Here is a 6490-nt window from a genome sequence, read left to right on the forward strand (position 1 = left end):
ACCACTTTGAATACACAGATACAAAATGGACATTCATCTGTATCCCCTTTTTGTTAAGTCTCATCATTTAAATATTATAGGTGTGTAAACTCAGCAAAATATTCTAAAAGAGTTCAGTAGTCCATAATAGTATTGGATCTTCCACTTCACTGGCAATGTCAGAAATTGTTGACCTGAGTCCCCTAGAGCTCCGATTCTTGAACAAACAAATATTTAATGGTTTTCCCTTTAGGGTTATTTTTGGCTGTAATTTTTCATTAATTTTTACTATTTGACATTAAAGACTAAGCTAGGAACCAAGCTGAGATTCCAGGTATAATACTCTTAGAACCTCTGTTGAATAACAGCTCTGATATTTCACGTGTAATCTTAATCAATAACTCAGGAAATAGAGGAATTCTCTTCATTGGTTGCTCAAGATAATAAAAAATGTAAGCAAGATAACTGATGGTCCACACACAACTTTGAACTTTATAGAACAACAATGTTTCCTCTTTGAAACAAAGAAAAATCTCCTTCAGAAACAGGATGGCCATAGCAGCCAAAGCTGAAGCCTGTAGGGATTAACAGAGAAATACGGAGTGAAAAACATATACTGGTTAGGGACCTATGGCAACAGAATTTATCTGTATTTGTCTACTTTGTGATATTATTTCTTGTCTTGAAGGATAAAAGGTAGGAAATTCCACAATTTCTGCATACTGGAGAGCCAAAGGATCCAGTTGAACCTCAGCCCAGGAGGCTGGAGGAAGCCACAGAATGAGTTAAGAAATGCTCTGTGGGTTTGCAACGAAACAGTGGACTTTCTCTGGAGAGTTGTAAGGCTGAATAAACTACAGTCTGAGTTCAGAGGTAATGCCAATAAAAATAGCAGAAAAGAGCTTTTGCAATGAAAGCCAACTTTCTTCTTCCTCTTTTTGCATCTGGACAACAAGCCTTTTGGATATTACCCATAATCAGAGTAGGCCTTCTTCTCTCTATTTGCTGAGCCTCAGGCTTTCATTTCTGGAACCAAACCACAAGCATACCCATAATTGAGTTAATGTGACAGATATTCTCTAATCCAGCTAAATTTCAGTCATGATTAATGGTCACAGAGATATTACTGCCATCAGGAGAGAAAGCATTATCACTTTCACTATTTCATTCACAAATAAGTGTATTTTTCATTTGCTACTTAATGGTTGTTCATGGAAACAATATAATAGAAGTCACAGAACATATTCCCATGCCTTAAATATGTGTTCTCCCAACTCTGATTTTGGTTACATATTTAGAAGACATGTATTTATTTCACTAAGCAAGTTGCTTATGACAAGTGGGACATGTGATAAGACCCATGAATCCTTCAGCCATAAGCTGAACTACTTGCAATGTAAAATGTATTCTTTTAACATAAACAATTATGCACAAAATGCTATGATGACGAATGAAACAGCTGGTAATTTCAAGGATGCCATGCCGGCAAGTGTCGTGGTTAGAAAGACAGGTCCATATTCACAATGTATTTCTCTTCTTATAAGAAAAATAAACTACGTCTTGTGGGATATAATTGGTTCAATGTAATCAATCTAACACCAGGAAATTGTTCCACATAGAGAATGCAATTTACCTTTGTTCTTGACAGGATAAATATTTAATATAGCAATAACATTGCCAACCTGGTGAGCAGAAGTTTTGCTATTCCATCAATGTCACCAGAATTAATGTTTTTTATTGGTCTAGTCCATACACATAGGTTGAGGGAAAAGAACCTGAATTACATGCACAGCATATGTCATCTTTTCCATCTAATTCTCTGCAGAGTAAAATCTTTGGCATGTATATGAATGAAACATGAATATCTGCAGAATCACTAGGTAGTTGGAATTTCATCCAAGTACTTTAGACCTCCCCTAATCCTGCTTTTTCCCGCAAATCTTCGATCATCCTTCCAGACTGTGAACAAAGGGTCACAAATCAATTTCAGTATTTACTTAGAACAGGCTTTCACTCAGACTAAAGGAAAAACTAAATACATTGCATGTTATCAATTCAGAAGGCCTATCTTCCTTACTTCAGAGTCACTTTTGGATTTGGATGTATGGAAATAATGTATCATAAAAATACCTGGAAGTCCTTTTTATCTTTAATTAACATGTGAAAAAATTATTGCCTAAATATAAAGTACATAGCTTATGATGATTAGATTTCTTATTAATAAGTACATCATGACTCACAAGTTTAGATAGAATCATCCTAGGGCCACTTCTTAGAAGCATAACAGTTATAGTAGTAGGCACTAATTTATTTCTAAAACCTTGAAGTCTGTGCTATTGCTTTTTTATGGCAGAATTTCAAAAATATCTTATAATTCTTTTTCTAAAATTCTGAGTATGCCTTCTGTCTGTAATAGAGCCAAATGAAAGTAAGGAGTTATTTCTCAAAGGGATAAATTTTACCTTATGAAGATGTGCCCTTGTTCCAAGCCCTAGTGACCTACTGTACTCTCATTTTTCTCCAGAAGCTCCACACATTCGTATTTCTACCAAAAGCTTGATCATTATTGGACCTACTCATTCTTAGTTCTCAAGTAGAAAAATAAATCTTACTGTATATAGATCTGTTTTACTCTCATCCTTACTGAAAACTAGTGGCTTTGTGAAATATGTGAACAACATTGAGGTGGGGGCTGTGGAGATAGCTCTGTAGAATAAGTACTTGCCTGGCAAGTTCAAGGGCCTGAGTTCTGAAAAAAAAACCATTGAGGAGTACACTCAATATCTTTGAGTATAAAGTAGAACCATTTGTGTAACTCTTAAACGGGAACATTATGTTCTATTTTTAACCCTGAAAAGTAAGACTTAAATTATTTTTAGAGTGTTGTAATGGTTATAGAGAGGGAATAAAATCCAATTCCAAGAGAAAAATTACTCATACCATATAGTTGGGCTAAGTGATATTTTTCTATAAATGTAAAATAATCTATATCAATCACTAAAGTAATCATATGATTTAAACATGGCAATGATTTTGCACTATCTATTTAACTTCTTTATAAGAGATTCTTTTTATGTTCCTTTTGTCAGCATCAATTGTTGCAATTTACACAAACCAAATTCAGCTTTTTTCTTCTTTATCTCTCTAAGAGTCCATCCATTGTTTATTTTCCTCCAAAATTAGTCTTACTTTATGTTATCAGGGAAATATACCTTTATTTGAACTAACCAAGAAAGTCTTAGTTGAGGACAAATTTAAGAGATTAGTTAACTTTCCTGAGAAGGGATAATTCTCTAGAAAATTTCCAGGAGAGACTTGTACAAAACAAATTATATTTGCAAATTGAGTTGAAAGATATTAGTAAAGAAAGTCAGGTACAACTACTGTTGGATTTACAGATATGTTTGGAAGCTACCAAGGCCTGCTTGCCTAGCAGTTGCTAGCAACTTCTCATTGTGCTCAGCTGGCATCTTCTCACCTGTCATGAGGTATGGCATGAAACTGTCTCTGTCCTTTGTTCTAATGTTGTAGTCTTGGTCAAATATTTGTCCTTGGAAAAATCAGAACTAAAATTCTATTTGCAACCTAGTGTATACCTTATGATTTATTTATGTTAGGATTCCATGAATTAAGCCCCCAAGAATAACACAGAAAGCCTGGTGTGGTGTTAAGTATCAAATACTCTCCAAGACCAAAATCCTCATTTATTGGAATCTATGAATGTGATTAAAGCTGCAAAATTCATGTTATCTTCAAAGTAAGAGGAGGTTAGTGACTTATATGGATGCTGCTATCAGTTAGTTACATCCCTGATGCATTTAACAGACTACTCGGTGACTAAAAATAAATGGAAAAAAATAAAAATAAATTAGGCAATGACTCATAACTTGAAATGAAGAGGAGAAGGGGCTATGATTGCTGAGCCTATAAAATTTCTTGAGGTAAGATTAATAAATCTTTCCACTTTTGAAAGTCTTATGTAATTATATTTGTTTCCTCTGGGCAACCTTTGGCAGTTTCTAAAAAGCAAAATATGTGATTCAAGTAGTAATTCATAAGGCCTGGCCAAATAACTCAGTGGATTAAAGAGCCTTCAAGCAGGCGCAGGGGCCTGGGGTTTGATCCCCTGGGCCTTCTGTGCTGGCCTCGCCCCCAGGGTGCACTGAGACAGCAATTGAGATTGGTCAAGGTGGTGCATGGCTGTAATCCTAGCACTTGGGAGGCTGTAAATAGGAGGATCACTATGAGTCTGTAGTGAGACCTTGTAGACCTTTCCCTAAAATAAAAAAAAAAGTTAATTCATAAAATATATTTAGAGGAAAAGTCTCCATCTGTAAAAGAAATCAGGAAGATTTTCACAAAAACAGAACATTAGTTGGGAAGGGTTTTAAAATGTTCAAAGAAAACAAACCAGGAAACAAAATACTACCAAAATTCCTGAGCTTATTATTTTCTCTCAGTTAAATTTGAGGCTCAGGGACAGGGATGTAGCTCAGCAGCACAGCACATGCCTGGCAAGTGTAAGCACCTAAATTTAATTCCCAGTGAGGGTGAAGGGGAGAAAGAAAAACAAGGAAAGAAAAGCAATTGAAGATTCCCAAGGAAAACGTCAAAAATGTAGAAAAAGAAAGTTGAAAGTTAGTTATATTTTAGGAAACGTTTATTATAGGAACAAGGCCTCTAAGATGTGAAACAATGAATTTCCATATAAAAAGTAGTTTATTTCTGTGTATCAGTGGAAAATCAATTCTTGCCATATGTTTGCAAAAAAGTTACTAGGATAATTGCAAACTATTTATTACATGAGTAGAGAAACTTTTACATATATAAATACAAAATTATTTAGATATGAACAACACTTCTTTAAAGCATTACTTAGAAGAGTTGGTAATGAAAACATAGAAATTATGAAATTATCTTGAATATGAATTTTTACACTTCAGAGCAAATACCAAAATTTAAAATATGTAACATGAAAGGAAAACAGTCAAAAATGAAATGAAAAGAACTGTGAAGCCAGTGAAAGCCAGGTTGGTGTGAGGTTTTATTTTAATAACATGAATCTGGAAACCTCAAGAGTGACAACTTTACAGTCCTGAAGATGGGTATGGATTCACAAATTTAATTAATATTAGTGGAAAATACATTACAAAGTTATAATGCAACAAAAAGAGGAAAGTGTTCCAAATAGGAATATATGGAAAAAACTAAAGTAGTTCACAATTAGCAATGATGAAAAATTTGACTAGAAATGACTAGCGTATGCTTTACAAATGATGTGGAGATAAAATCTAGAATGTTCCCAGTGTTAAAGATATTTTTATGTTATAAAAATTATTGTTAAAGAGGTATCAATAGTTAGCATACTACTAATAAAGATCTTTCTATAATATGTTTTTAGATAATTTCACCCATATTATACTTTTTCTTCTTCCTCCTTTAATTATATATTTGCAATATATTCTAATCCCATTCATCTTGGGAAACTGATATGTGGGTACATCACTTCTTCATCACTTTTACTCCTTTTATTCCACTGTTTTCTCCCCTCTCTCCTTCAGCTTCCCTTCACATCCCCACAGACTCCACCACTGTATTCTGCTATTCCTTTATTATGTAGCTCTGTAAAGGATATATTAGATTCTCCCATATTATAAAAAAAATGTGGTACAAACTTCTGTCTGATTTACATCACTTATTTTATGTCCTCAAATTCCATTCATTTTCCTATAACTCTGATGGCTATGATGTTTGCTTTGACAAGCTGCCCATCACCCTCTGTCTGCACTACAGTTTCATCTTCCAGTCCATGAGGTAAGGAGGACCCAGAGTTCTTAAACATTCAGAGGCTCTTGACTGGCAGGAAGAGAGTTCCCAAGCAGGCACTGAGTTCTGCAGCATCATAGGTGGTGTGGCTGGTAGAATATCTGACAACCATTCAACTGGTTGTATTTGTGGGAGAAAGAGAAGATGGCCTTCTTTGATACTGGGTATCTTTTATCCTGCCCTGGGTCACAATGGTCCCAAATGCTTTCTGCCTCTGCAACTGAAAGATGGAGCTCTCTGAGTATTTGTTTATTGGACCATTCTCAGAACTTTGTCATTTTTTTTCTTCTGATGGTCTACCATTGCCAAGTCACTTCCTTCCATATGATTTTCTGGATTTCAGGTTTTTACTGCTCAGATGAGCCAGTATCTCACTTGCTGAGATTTCTCTTCCAACGAGGAAAGAACTGAAACAGGTAGGCATTGGATAGTGGAGCTGTGTAACACAGCAGCCCAGCTGCCATTGAATTGCTTGGCTGCTTTCTGAGTCATTAGATGCTTTCTCATGATGGAGTATTCCCTGAGTTGGTGATGTAACAGTGCTGGGATAAATGGACATCCAGATTTTTTAAATTTTATTTTAATCATCTCTGATGCTTGGTTTCATTTGTGTGGCTTGTTCCCCCGCCCCCATGCGTGGTTCTTTGGTGCACACATGGCCTGCATTTCTGAGTGCCTACACTTC

The sequence above is a fragment of the Octodon degus genome, unplaced genomic scaffold, assembly GCF_000260255.1.
Source record: "Octodon degus isolate 3935 unplaced genomic scaffold, OctDeg1.0 scaffold00408, whole genome shotgun sequence".
NCBI classification, from domain to species: domain Eukaryota; kingdom Metazoa; phylum Chordata; class Mammalia; order Rodentia; family Octodontidae; genus Octodon; species Octodon degus.